Source organism: Athene noctua, chromosome 1 (genome assembly GCF_965140245.1).
Source record: "Athene noctua chromosome 1, bAthNoc1.hap1.1, whole genome shotgun sequence".
Taxonomy (NCBI): Eukaryota; Metazoa; Chordata; class Aves; order Strigiformes; family Strigidae; genus Athene; species Athene noctua.
The window spans coordinates 108,390,668-108,405,057 of record NC_134037.1 but is presented as its reverse complement, the minus strand read 5'-3'; the positions used below and the strand labels follow the sequence as shown (position 1 = coordinate 108,405,057).

General features: G+C 36.5%; 1 protein-coding gene across 4 annotated transcripts in view; it reads right to left on the bottom strand.

Moving 5' to 3' along the window:
• Positions 1-14,390, bottom strand: part of DISP1 (dispatched RND transporter family member 1) — a 95,417-nt gene that overhangs the window by 17,402 nt on the left and 63,625 nt on the right. The window lies entirely within an intron of this gene.

The window sequence follows — 14,390 nt, the reverse complement described above, 5'->3', positions numbered from 1 at the left end:
CACTTTTAAAAAAATTCCCATGAAGAATCTGCAAGTCCTTTCAAGAATTTCCTGTCTATGAATGTCATACAATCACTCCAAAGATGTAAACGTACTATGGCTTCAGTTAAGTTACGGACTCGTTTTACTTTTACCACCAAGGACATATTTGATATGACTACTTTTAAAAGGTATAGGAAACAAGGAATTAGGAAGCAGCTGCTTGCATAAAATAGATCCCTTAGTATTTCTACATTGAGGTTTCCAAAAGAGTAGATTTGTATGCTTTCACACCACTGGATAAAGAGTTCAAACTTAGATTCCTTGGAAATTTTCACAAAAGTTTAAAGCTTAATTCAGTGCTCAGGAATGAGATTTGCTGTCCTTCAAAGCACAAGATTCACCACACTGTGCTGCAATTCTAGTCCAGGAGAACCAAAATGTTCCAGCATAATCATCTCAAGGTAGCTGCAACTATGGCCAGACTAGGTGTGAGTACTGCTTAGGTCGTATCTATTTCTAACTGAGCAACTGTACAGGGGAAATAATCTACATAAAACTGAGCCTCTGAAGCACAACACACTGTTACACCAAACAAAAAGTACAATCTAATGCAAACCAGCTCTTAAGGCAGCTACAAGCCATTTTAGATACATATTCAAAGCACTGCTAGTTAACATGATAGCAAAAGGGTGATGAAAATGTAATTGACTGTGCAGAGTAATATAAATGTAACCATTCCTGTTATCCCTTTCCTTGGCAGGGAGGATGGAAGAACAAATTAAACTAGCAAAGCTAAACACTGATTCTAAGCCCTCTTTTACTCTTCATCTTCATTCATGGTGTTTCTCAAGCAATACAGTACATAAATATAACTATGATGGATCGTTTCATCAAGAAATATAAAGCTATTGTATTTATTTCCTCAAGAAACATAAATCCATTTTAATTTAACTGTTGTTAAGAAATAAGAATTGTATAAAAGCAAATTTCTATCAGCTGTAATTCACTGCTGTCTGGAAATGGTCCAACTCAACAAAGCAGTAGAGCTGCTAACTGGTACATGCCCGTAGGTAGTACAAAGTAGCAAAAATAGCTCCTTGCAGCCGTGAGGAAGCTGGAGAAAAGGAGAAAAGCAGAATAACCAATCTGCAGTTGCAGTTTTCAAGGATTAAGGAAATGTACTGACAAGGACTTTCTGTTAAATCCAGACACAAAAATTAAGATGAAATTTATGAAATGTCTCCAACCTTCAGACTGTAGTCCAAGATGCACAAATCTGACTTTCAGAGGTACGGAACATACTCAGTTTCATATCTGATGCCAAAAACTTCTGATACCACCACAAGAATAACAGGCTTGTCAGCAGCCAAAATGTACAGAAACACAAATAAATTGAGTTCTGAAATGATTTTGCAACAGTAAACTGCCTGAGGCTGAAAAGAAGTTGTGGTAGGCTCAGGGGACTGCTCGCAGTCCTATCTACAGTCTCAACCACAAAATCAACTCTTCTCAAGTAAGGCTAGACTGGATGAAAAGAAACTAGGTACTGAAGTCAGAACTCACTAAACTTAAATCTGAAATTGGTAGCAACAGGACTCTGTATGAAGAGAAATGCTTAAACAGACAAGCCCTTTCATGGACTAATTCAGCACCAAGACAGAGCGCAAACTGAATATGTGCTTCCGTGCCTATATGAAAAGAGGGCAAAGCTACAGAGTCAGGTATAACAGATTTTTGTAATTGCAGCATACATTCTTGGGTTTACAGAATAGAGAGAAATACATACAGACATATTTACTGTTAATATGGTGATTCAAACATGAATTTCTAGCTTTTATTTGCAAAGACCTGAATTTCCATATATATTCAGTCACTTGGGAAAGTGAGTCCTGTTTTCATGTGTCATAATGGACCCCACCATGAGCAATAATACCATAAAACTATTTGGCACAACCAAGAGCCATACAAGGACAACTAGTACAAGCTTTGTAATTATCCTGACTTGTATAAAGTTTTATATGACAATTTCAGTTTATACTGGCAGATAAAACTGCCTTCCATATTCTTGCACTTTGTAAATTTTAGTACCCACTTTTACAACAAGGTTAATCTACAAGGCTGAAAAAACAAGCAGGTGCTTTAGTTGAGAATTAACTCCTATAGAGGCAGTGCTTTCCTCTCCACAGGCTGCAGCAGTGCTGTCCACATCATCGTACACCATGCTGTACAACTGTTACCATGATCTCCATGACTCTTTTATAAAGGGTCAGCTGCTTCATCCAGAGACCCATGTCCAAATCACTACACACTCCCCCCCAATACAAGGGTTTCTTCCAACAGTGAGGTACAGTGAGGTTCTCAAAAAACTGTCAAGACAAACATTTGTTGAGGAGGACAACGTATAACTCTGCAGATGATGCAGGCGCTTTCTCAATGTATCTTCTTGTATATTCACTCTTTCCACAGTTCTTCCAGCCCCTTCTGCATGCCAAATCTTAGTAAATGGGCATGTTTTAAATCCCTCTCTTTAGGCTTTATTCTGTCTTTCAATTATGTCTCTGTAACTATATGACAAAACAGTTTTTCTAAACAGAATATAAAATTTGTTTTAAACAAAACGTTCAAAAATTAACTTTGCCTAATTTGGTTTACACAAAAGGGGTAAAAATACCAACACAACCATTCTTCATCATCTCTCTCTCCCATCAAAACCAAACTACATTTCCCTCTGTTTCCTCCACCTGCAAAATATATTCAGTGCTGAACAAATGATGATGATTAAGTTCTTCAAAGTTAGGGAGGGTTAAAGGTCACACCTGCTATCAAACTGTTTGGTTTCGAAAAGCATGGATTAAAAAAACCTGTGCACACCCGGGTGAATTCCAGCAGTGTAACCAATCCCTTGCAGCTGTTGTGATGACTCTATTATATCGGTCAATAGGAAAAGTTATCCCTGAAAACTGTGCCCCAAAAATTCTTTAGTTATGCTATAAAATACAGAAATGCATGGCAAAACCAGACCTTTCCCACTTAATTAATGCTCCTGTATCTAATTTTTGAAGTATTATACTTTTATTTAGCCAGTTTAAATAACACCACTAACCTCCCAAAAAAGGTCTAGACAAAAAAAAAAAAAAAATCCTCATCAGTTTTCATGAGAAAGAAACGCTGAATTCCATTATTTTGTTGGGACAAAAGCCAAGTTGATCTGTGTATTAAATTACCCCTCTATTTAGTTCTCACAAGTTTGGTAGTGGAAAGTGACAATCACAGTTGTTTGTGACAGGACTAGTACAACCAAGTTATTACATAAATTAGAGTCACTGATTAAAATCTACTACATATTATGCACCGGGGTGGGGGGGGAAGGGAAGGCAGAAGAAAAGGACAGGATCTATTCTACCACCATTTACTGCAAGTCTCAGCCCCTATACAACAGATGCTTAGCTTCATCCTGTCCTTTCCTAATGGTGACTTTAGACTACACATCATACAGTTAGGAACTACATAAAGAATAGAGAAATAGATCGGTTAAAAATCCCAGACATTTCTCAATATGAAATGTATTTGGATGACCAGCATCCTTCTGTGCAACATGGTGAAAAGGAGGAGTGGTGTATTTTAAAAAGTGTTGCTATAATAGCTGGAAGTTTACCGTAGGAAATATCAAGACTATCAGGAAGATAGATCATGGCACTGGTCTAGACTGGATTACTACAGCTCTAATAACTAATACTAATTACTAGACCTCTCCAGCCTAAATAAGCACTGTAGCTCAGTGTTTCTACCAATATTTTCAACAGTCAGATAACAGAAAACATTTGTGCTTTTGTGTATATACCAACTTGAATATGGGCAGTTCAAGACTCTTTTCAATCTGTGAAAGATGACAGCTAGTGCTCTAGCTTCCTTAAGACAAATATGCCATGCCACTCAGCCACAACCGCCTTCAGCTTCTCAATGAAGCCAAAGTTTCCTTTCAGCCACAGCACTGAATGAGTTTTTTCATGAAAATTAATAGATTGGCATGGGTATAAGAGAGAGGGGAGTTTGGTCCCAATTTCAAGAAACACTATGGAAAGCAAGCTTTTGGAAATCATAAGCATTATTAAACCTAGTTCTATAACCTTTATGTCACGTGGACATTACACGGCACAAAGCAATGTTTTATGAATATGTTCCGCAGCATGGGACCATTCCAAATGAATTTAACACTTAATAATAAAATTATGGATGGTTTACTGCCTTTGCAGTGTATTTGTTTCATTAATCCAATGCATTTCAGGGGAATACAAACCCAAATGTGTCAGAGGACAATAAAAGTATCTAGATATTCCAAGACATTCTTTTGCAGTCTTTCTTTGCAAACCTCACTTGTGAAAAAAGTATCAACTTAAGTAACACCGTTTGCCTCACACCACAAGAAATCAATGCTAGCTGCTTCCTGAGTGGGTGCAAGAAACCCCAGAAAGTAACCATGAAACAGAAAATTAGGAAAACAGGCTCTGTTTTGAAGCATATTTTGAAGAGTTTTCTACCTGCTGTGAAGGTACCAGCATTTTTCAAAGCGTTAGCGGCTATCAATAACCTAAAAGGTTGAAAAAGATACTAATATGATTTTGAACAGGAACACGCCTGCCTACATTGCTAGTAATATTTTTTTTTTTAAGTCAGTTTAAAAGCATCAGTACATTCCAAAACATACATTTGTACTAACTTATCCAAACAATACCTTCCTAAAACATTTTAATTTCCTATTATAATTCTGGATAGTGCCTTGGCTAAACATTTGATTTCTGATTTATTCCATGCCCCTTAGATGCAATTAATTTTTATTTCACAGTATCCAGATGTAGATAGTGGAGCTCAGATATAGAAGGGCTTTTCCCCTTTTTTTTCCTTAGAGGAAAAATAAACCAGTTAAGACTTCAAGCTAAAATTGATGCCTGTGGGGCTACCACCTTGACATGGGGCAGCACAGAGGCACTGCCTCGCATCACTGCGCCCTATTCTAAGATATAAGGGAACGATTAACAGCATTATAGATAAATCCAAAACTGTCAGTACAGGTGCTTCTCCTTGGTTTTGTTCCTGGGAGACAGCAGCTAAGAGAAGCAGAAAGCTGTGCTCCCAGCAGCACCACCCAGCTGATTTTGGTGCTGTGCTGCAGCTGAGCAAGCTTCCAGCATTGGCTGAAAGGTACCATCTCCCAGCTGGAACCAGCACTAACTGAGGAAGCACTGCTCTTCACACCATTGCCTGCCATCAGCAGTTTATTATGAACCCACAGCTGACTGGACGAGAAGTATCTCAAAAAGATACGCACCAGTCTTTGCAACCACTTTTCCTACTCCACTGCAGGAACTGGCCTCAGGTGAAAAAGTACTGACTGCTGATAAATCATCCCTTAGAAAATCCAGCCGAGATCCATGCTCAGTGACATCTGAATATGAACAGTGACAGCCAATCATAATTTCAGGGCTCAAGCCCAGGTGCAAGTATAGCACGGAAATGGTCACTAACAGAAAACTGACAGATTAGGAAAAATCCAATTTTCCAAACAATCATTCAGAGAAAACTAACTGGTCAAGTGGCCGAACTCCTTCACTCTGATGCTGAGCTGCATAAAATTTCAAAAATAAATGTACAGCTTACAGTTTTTTATCATAAAGTAGTTGTCACAGGGATGTAAAGCAACCACTAATAGTACTGTAGATAACACAGCAGCAAAAGCAATCATGACAACTGCTCTAGCAAAACAGGGTCCAAAATAAATGAAAATTGTAAACATTGCAGTAGACATGCAACATCTTCATTTTCTGGCAGCATGGACAAATACTGACAGTTTTGCATAATCTTAATTCTACTTTCCTCATGCAGGTATCTGTAAGAAGGATGTATTACTTCTCTTAATACAAATAACATTGTGTCCATAAAAAACACATCGCATATTTGTGAGATAGCATGCTCTTTAGGACACAAATTATATCTTCTTTTTGAAGTACCATGTATACCATGTGTCTAAACATACTGATATTTAAAAAAAAAAAAATCATTAAAAAGCCAATAGCAGAAAAACTAATTTTGCACTCTTGCTTTTCACTTAAAGATTCACTTGAGTCAAAAATGTTAAGTTACAATAAATAGCTGTACTTACTGAAAAAAACAACCAAAAAATCAATATAAAGACTCCTCTGTCCAAGGATTATGAGGTGTTTAACCTCAGTGCTTTACTTTGCCAGAGGGAAACTATTCTCTTTGTTGGTAGATCTGGTTACAAGAAGTGATAAAATATAGCTTTTTGTCATTATTACACTCAAGGATAAGCTAAATCCCTGCAGGATAGAATGAGATATGCATCATATTGTACGTCTTCCATTAGAACATATAATACAAACTAAATCCCTGCAGAGGAAGAAAATCCTCGTGTTTTCAGAATGTCACTGACCCATGAGAACAATTTGAATTGTTCTTAAGTATCAAGCTAGCTTTTGCTGCTATATCACATATAACACCTATGTGCTTTATCATTTTAACAATCACTACAATCACTCAGATGACAAATCCAACAGATTAAGTTGCCCCAAAACTTTTTTACAAGCTTCCCAATTTAATTTTTTGCTATGTAGAGTTTTCCCTGATTCTAATCATGAACTCTCTTGATGTTTTTTACATGTGTAGTGTTTATTGTATTTGTCTGCACTTAGCTCTACTTATTTACATCTATAAAATAAGAACAGGATAACCCACAGCAGAAGAATGTTGTAAAGACGACAGAGAATTCAGTTTTCTGGTAAATTGCTTTTTTTAAGCTTTTATTGAAAGCAAGAAAAATGCAAAGAATTTTCTCTCCCACATAAAATGTCATGGAACGATCTAAAGGAAGTTTATTTTATCTCTAGATTATCAGGGTAGATGACTTGAAATTAACTGCTATTCATCCCATTAAAAAAATGTGAAATCTCAATGTTACAGCTTTGCTTAACCTTACAAGTTATTTCTGCTAAGACTATTCTTTTGCATAAAATTAAGCAAATTTAAAGTCTTTAGAAGGACCAAAAATCAATATGCTATTTGGCAACTGCATTATAGATATCAATTCACATTTTTAAAGTTGAGATAGCTTTATAAAGGTTCTTGTCCGCTCTTCTTTTATTCTTACCAGAGGATCTACTCTATGTTCACAGCAAGTATAAGCAATTGTAAGGATGGTGTTAACAATAATAAAATCACTGTCCAAGTGATTCTTGCTCTCTGATCTAGATTTAGCATAAAAGTATATGCTTTATGGACCTACAGCACACACACTGGGTAAAACCAGACTCCTTGAACATCAGTGGCAAACCCTACAGACTTAACTAAGCCAAGGTTTTGCTCACTTTCCTTCTGCCATGAAATCAATATTAAACTTTATTAACCTACTTTGAAAAAGTAACAGGTAGTTTTGACATCTCCTAATCACAAACTTCTGGATCATGGCAGCATACAACAGGAAACTATGTTTCCATCAGGTCAACAGAGATGGAAAAAGGTCAATGCAATCATAGTGACATCCTATACATATATATAGGTATTTTAATTTGGAAGTTATTGTTATTAGTATCAGGGCTGGCAGGCATGTCCAATGAAAAGTGGCTGAGGACTCTGGGTTTGTCTAGTTTGGAGAAAAGGAGGCTGAGGGGTGACCTCATCACTCTTTACAGCATCCTGAGGAGGGGAAGCGGAAAGTGCCGATCTCTTCTCCCTGGTATCCAGCAACAGAACATGCGGGAATGGTTGAAAGCCATGCCAGGGGAGGTTTAGACAGAACATTAGGAAGCATTTCTTTACCAAAAGGGTGGTCAAACAGTGAACAGCCTTCCTAGAGAGGTGGTTGATGCCCCAGGCCTGTCAGGGTTTAAGGGCATTTAGACAATACCCTTAATAACATGCTTTAACTTGGTCAGCTCTGAACTGGTCAGGCACTTGGACCAGATGATCATCAGATTTTTCAGATTCCTTCCAACTGAAACAGTCTATTTCTATCCCAGTACGATTCATTATATGTTAAAATTGGAACTTCTATAAATTTATAACATACTGATAACTTGATATTGAAATAGTCCTATAAGCAGCTCCAAGGTTTAGGGTTTGTTGTTCCCCCCCCTCCTTTCCCTCCCTGGTCCATATGGATGGTACACATGCAAGAGCTCAGGATCTACTCACAAAGTCTTCAGTTTAAGGTTCCTTAGAAACTCATTTTTGCAATACTGACTTCTAATGCCTTCCCTCTTTCAGCTTCAACAACTGACTAAATATTATCAACTACTAAGAAAGCTGGCTCTTTTCCTTAATAGTGTCTACTTGGTTCACTTGTCTTGAACAAGACATAAATCATCACCTCTGTAGGAAAAGCTGATGGTGTAGGAAGGAGCCAAGTAATTACACCCCAAAAATATTTTTTTTGTGTTCTTCTTTCCCTAAACTTTTCTCCAATGAGTGGTCACTTTTAAACACAGTTCTCAAACTGTCAATAATCAATTGCCATCCAACATACTTAAACTGGATTGTCCCAGCTTTAAATGGCAAAGTTTATACATAATGTAAAGTATATTATTCTTCAAAAGGTTTAATTCAATCTCTCTCTCTCTATATATATATATTCCTTTAACTTCTGAGGCACTAAGGGCAGGACCACATATAGTACTGCTTGGCAAGTTAAACAAAAGTTCTGAACTATTCAAGACAATAAAAAAGGCTTAGTAAAATACCACCATGAATCATTATTTGAAAACAAGCCAACAGCTAATTTGGAGCAGACTAATATTATTTCAAGATCCTTCACAAGTCTAAAACCATTAGTCTTTTTTTCTTTTCTTGGTAATTACAGTGAAATTAATAGATATGTTCTGGGATTTAAATGATGACTAGAGTAGTTTTCAGCATTTTTACTGGCAAAAAGTTCCTTCCTTAGAAATATTTTATTTCAAAGCTGTTTTTATTACACTTCCCAGTTGAATGGAGCAATGCAAGGTCATGGTCACATCTTGCATTTCTCTGACAGATAGGAAATTATTATAACATGACCCAAGGAATCACAACATACACACAAGAAAAGCTTCATCCCAAGACACAAAACAGAATGAAAGAGATGTACAAGAACACCTATTTTAATCACAGTATTTCTTCATGAAGGCCGAAATCCATGTTCTTACATGCATTAATGATTGACATGAAGCATATATAAGTTTGACTCTGGAGTAGGGAGACTTCAGACTGTCATATATCACACTTCAACTGGTACATGCTTCAGTCTTCCTTCCTGTGCAGATGTAAGAATTTGTGAACGTAAGTCGCCAGGGGGTTCATTTTTGTTCTCAGAAAACCCATGACCAGAGAGCTTTTCTGAAGATAGACTACAAGCCCTTACAATTTCTCCAAATTATTTGACTATGGGGCCAAATGCTAGTTTTTATCTTTCTACATATTTAATCTCTTACAGCAAATGAAAATACTGTTACTTAAGCAATTCTGTTCTAAATTTAGTGAAGTATTTTGCTTCAAAGACACATTTTGGTGTTGAGCTGCTGTTTCAATGTCTATGAATTTAGTTACTTAGAATGTAATAATTTTTAAATTATATAAAACAAGTGTATATTCAAAACAATTAAAAGATTTAGAAGGATTAACTAAGTAATTACCCAAAGACAGCTCTGTGACTTATGCTGACAGATTAAAAACTGCACATATATAATGCGACATCATCTTCCGTATCTTCTGAGATGAAATTTCTTTTGTTTGCTCACTAAGAAGCAAGTAAAAAAAGGAGTATTTACTGAACATTTAAAGGTGTTCAGTATTGTAGCCAAGATCCAAAAAAGCACCGCATGATTAAACAGACTATAAAACAGATTTAATATAATTAAAACTGTTCAGCAAAAAGTTAGCAAATGTTCATCCATTTGACTGAATGAACTCCATACCCTACAAACTGGAAATATAACAAGAATTTTGTGGCAAGGTATCCCATTAACGTCACAGGAAAAAATGGAAAAGTGGAAGAAGTGATGCATGTAAGCTTTTCTAGACTAGTACATTCACCTATTCGTGATTTTATTTTAAAAACCCAGAACCAAACTGATTCCCAAATAGAGGGGCCAGGCTTTCTGAAATATGATCAGGATTTCTACCTGTAACTTCCCTTAGTTACAAGATTAGTAGTTACACATTAGTAGTAATCTGTTAGTGGTAACAACTCCTTTCTATTTTGCATTGGTAGTCAAGGCTTTAAGAGATTTCTTTATTCAGCAGATATTCTGGGCAGAAATCTCAGAGCAATCTTAATGTAGCAAAATTAATGCCAAATTGCTCAGGCGCTGTCTGTATTTCCCTCTTGCATTGTGTTTGGGGTTTTTTGTTTTGTTTTATTGTTCAAGCACCATTGATTACTTAAAAGCATGCACATCAATTATTACTTACTAGGAGACTAAGACAAATTGACATATCATCAGAGAGGAAGGACAAGTGATTTTGGAAAGAGCTAGAGACAATTATGGCAATTTACAAAGAGCTTTCCAAAGTCAATGTTCCTCGTTCTGCACTTTACTCCCATCATAAGGAAGACTGAAAACTTTTAAGAAGTAGGAATACTCCAATCTTTCAATGCCCATCTCCTTAAAAGTTCCGAAAAACAGGCCACCGGCCACATTTAGTTTAGATTTTTGCTCTCTGTTGTCTAGTGTTGTCTTGCTTCACACTTGAATCTTATCACGACCTACTATTAAATTAAAAGTGCATGAGAACAACTATACATAATCAAAATATTACAACTAGCTGCCATCATTCTGGCTGTTCTGCTGTATTTTTTGTTCTAAAATGTTCAGTTTTAAAAGTCCTCTCAAAGCCCACACTGATTAGTCCTTTTCAAGAATGAACAAAGCTGATGCTGGTTTTCCAGTCCATTTAGTACAAAAGAAAGTATAAAAAAAAAAAATGTTTCTATCATTTCCCTCACATTATCAGCTTTATGGCTTCTGAAGACTGCAGTTCAACAGCAGATTGCTAGTTAAGTACTAGCTCTTCTGTTATTCAGGGAAAGGGGAGGAATACAGGGCATAAGAAATTCACCTTCAAGCACTCACAGAACCTGGAGCTTGTAAATGGCAGACTAAAGGTCAAAACACAGCCAGGCTGGTACTCCGCTGCACTCAGGTCAGATCAGGAACCTTCCAATTCCTTTTTTCCTATTGCAAAAATGCTTGCTTCAAAGTAATCTGAAGTCTAGACAAATCCTAATGCTTAATTAGTACATTTAAAGCCTGCAAAAATCCCCTGGACTGCCTAAAAATGAGGGGGGTTTAAGTGCACTTAATATTTTTCTAGGCATGTTATTTTTAATTTGGTCAGTCACTGAATTATAAATTATATTTTTTATTTGTATTCCGGCCTCTGCGTGTCAGCCCTTTGCTTTCAGCTCTGTGCAAGATGAACAGAAAGTGCAGCATATTGTTGGTTTAGCCAACAACGTGCAATAATTATCGTGGGAAAAGTAAATGAATTAATAAACCACAATAAACCTCTTAAGGTATCACACTCAGGGATAATATAAAACTAAAAGTAAAAATGAGTAAAAATAAGAAAGCACATCTCAAATTACTGACTGCCATGAAAAATTATTTCTGAGAAAGGAAAAAACCCAGTTCATTTGTTTGATCACAGGGAGAGCTCTTCCTCCCCACGTGTACAACAGAGAACCCCACATTTGGACTCAAGATTCAGAAGGATGCATGTGACTGCTACACATTCCCTTTCCTTTTCTCAACTATATCAAAATCCCCAAATACACCACTGAGCTGTTAACACCGTGACACAAAAGGGAGCATCTAGTTTGTGGTTCCCATGTGCCTCCAGCCTCTTCAATCTGGGAAGCCATTGGATAAAGAATTCCTATTTTAGCATGAAATAAACAGCTTAAACGAGAATAAAGACAGAATTTGTATTGTTTCCGTACAAATTATCATCACACAGGAACTCCTGTATCTACAACATGAATCAAAATACTTGCAACATCCTGAATATTGAAAGAAATTATGGTAACAGCTTTTGCCTTTTAGTTGCTAAAGGTTGATAAAAAATTTCATAAACAATCTTGAAAATTTGACCTAAAGGATTTTTTTATTTTAAAGATACCTGGTTTTAATCTTCCTAGGGGGAGTAAGTTCCTTTTATTAATTTGTAACAGTATATGCATATGTATTTTGTGCAAGACATTAGTACACATTTCATATAAAAAGCAAAAACAAAAGTATCTTTTAAGGCATCAAATACAGCAAAAGCTAACAACTTCCAAAATGGAAAATATTTCGATAGGTGGAAAATACTATGTTTAAAGAACTCCATGTTGGAGTTCTTGTGAACAGTTAATGTTGCTGAAATGAGAATATTTGAAAATATTGTATACACATGTATACATATAATCAGCTCTGCAAGCCACGCAGAATGTACTAGATAACAATTATCCTTTTCCTGGAATCAAGCAGGGAGCTGTTTCATAACAAAGTCTTGTTATTAAGATTGGTATTTGGCAAACATTCCCTTGCTTTTTGAAAAAACAAGAGCTTTTTATTTCTTTCTGGTTCTCATCTTTATATCAAGTAACTAGAAGGAAAATGTAAAATGGTTAAGAGGCAGCTGTAATGTTCTATCTTCACAGCTTTTTCATTTTTATAGATCTTTTTAAAGTATTAAATAAAGTATTGAAGTATATCTGCAATACTGTTTAAACAGTGTGTGGCACAGAACGCTCTGAGATACAACAGAACGCAGAATCCCAGAACCATCACATAAATCTGCAATGCCAAAACAGTTCAAAAGAAGGCTTAAATCTAACTGAAAGGAAGATGTACAGTAGTCTGGAGATAATAACGCTTTACCAGTTTCCTGACTCTGAAGTACTACAGTTTTTGCCTTGCTTAGAATATAAATTGGTCTAGCAAGTGAAAACTTTGAATACAGCAGTTCAAACTAACAAAGCTTTGGGAGCTAAAACCTCCAAACTAGGCTCGTGGGGGATAAGGAACAATTTACATATATACCAAAGACTTAACTTTTAGCCAAACTAATGATTCTGTGAGGCTTTAAACTGATTTTACTTTCATGTTCTAGCTTGAGATGACTGTATGATCATAGAGAGATCATCCCACACATCCTTTTATCCTGCCTTTTTTTACCAGACATAATTCCAATGCTTTTCAGAGCAGTTCTCTTTACTTAACCGCTTTAGCCAAAAGGATTAACAGTACAGTCTTGAAATGTAAATAATGGTAGGTGATACAGAGCAGGTCTACTCTGAGCAAAGAGTACTTGTATGAATTTATTGGTTCAATATCACAGAAGTGCAAGCACTACACGCACTGGCAGCTCGGGGCAGTTTCCTTACCAACAGTACCATCAATTCTTTTGCAGCTCCCTGACCTCTTCTCCCCTACCTTTTGCCTCCGAGTCCATAGACCTAAGTTTTCTAAATTGTATCACCAAAGAGAGATTCCAAATGAGTCAGCATCAAGATTAGCAAGGACATAAGTAGCTTTTAACTGGTGTTTTCTCATTAAAAAGTTCACATACGAGTCTAAGAGAAGCAACATCATTTGGTACCAGAGACAACAGCCAGGTACAGCACTGTTACCCCATGCTTTCCACAACCCTGAGATGACTTACTGAATGATCGCTGCACATTCTTGCTCTTCTGCCCCAATTTACACGCATGCATTTCTATACAAATAACAGATTTTGAAAAATACCAGGGAAGATTTTAAGAGTTTTCTGGTTTTACATAATTTCTTTACCATAGTGTTTAGTTCTGCTTGAATACGCAACCCTTCATTATTTATTTTATCCTCCTTTCATCCCACTAAACATGCTGCTGGGCTGCATAGTTTTACTTTTCCCCAGTGACTTCTAACTCAGTGCTTCCAGTTGTTAAACATCAGTTGTCATGCTTCTTCCACTTCTTCAGATTAACAGTCTTACTTGATTCTTTTTCCTCATTTCTTCTGTCTACCTGGTGAAGGTTGCTGACGAATTCGAGTTATTGTGTACAGATGACATTTCCATGTAATTTAGTTTAAACTTCAAAGCTGAACACACTACAAAATTCCAGATCCAGCCAGCTTTAAGAGGATAGGACAAGTGTGGCATTATTTCAATCTGTCTTCTTTATTCACTCCAATCTTCAATGATATACCAGAGCCACATTCCTTTAATATTAGGTCACTGACGAACGTTAGGCCTTGGGCTTCAAAACCTGACAAAACCTGTCATGCTGAAACAATTAATTACCTGCCCAGAGCTGTAAGCATTAGTGATACAGTTTGCAAAGTGTTCACCCCACTCCATCTAATCATATCTTTCCCCTGCTTCTTAAACTTAAA